Source organism: Triticum urartu, chromosome 5, assembly GCF_003073215.2.
Source record: "Triticum urartu cultivar G1812 chromosome 5, Tu2.1, whole genome shotgun sequence".
NCBI lineage: Eukaryota > Viridiplantae > Streptophyta > Magnoliopsida > Poales > Poaceae > Triticum > Triticum urartu.
The window spans coordinates 573,951,863-573,952,530 of NC_053026.1; the positions used below are offsets into that span (position 1 = coordinate 573,951,863).

At 41.0% G+C, this 668-nt stretch overlaps 1 non-coding gene across 1 annotated transcript; it reads right to left on the reverse strand.

Annotated features, from left to right (window-relative positions):
- Nucleotides 1-315: 315 nt before the first annotated feature.
- On the reverse strand, nucleotides 316-419 carry LOC125511707. Its single transcript, XR_007285069.1, has one exon. It is a non-coding gene; the product is annotated as a U6 spliceosomal RNA (small nuclear RNA).
- Between the last annotated feature and the right edge of the window lie 249 nt (nucleotides 420-668).

Consider the following 668-nt stretch of genomic DNA (forward strand, 5'->3'; position numbering starts at 1 on the left):
GCCCGGATATGCACAAGTGATGACAAGGTGCACAAAAAAGAGAAGTGTTGCTCTGTTGGGCTAGTCTAGATCTCAAACACTATGCCCAGAAACAGGTTGGTCTGGTCGGAGTGTTCCGGTGATCAAACATTGGACTAGGCGATCATGGGAGAGGGCTTCTAGGATTTTTTTCATTTGAATTGTTTAAATGGGTGTTTTTTCCAGAATGCATGCCTGATTCATCCACACTAGGTGGTAGATTCTGTGACCCATGCTTGGTAGTTCCTGTGTCCACGGAGGGGATGGTTTTTAGGCCGAGCGTGATGCACCCTCTCCATTTGACGGCTTTAGCTCGTTGATTTGTGCGTGTCATCCTTGCGCAGGGGTCATGCTAATCTTCTCTGTATCGTTCCAATTTTATCGGATGTCCCCGAAGGGACTTCAGCTTGTTGATTTGCATGTTCTGTTGTCGTTGGTTTTGTGCCCTAGCACATGTCATTGTGTTTAAGTTCTTGTTTCCTTCTTTCACAAAAAAAAGTTCTTGCTTCATTTGTTTTGTTCAGTTGTCAACATTTGTATGGTTATTGGGTCGTCATTTGTTGGAATTATTTTTTGTCTGGTGTTAGATATTGTCACATACATATTTTTTCAAATTTTGAAATGTTAATTAATAATAATTAAGTAATGTT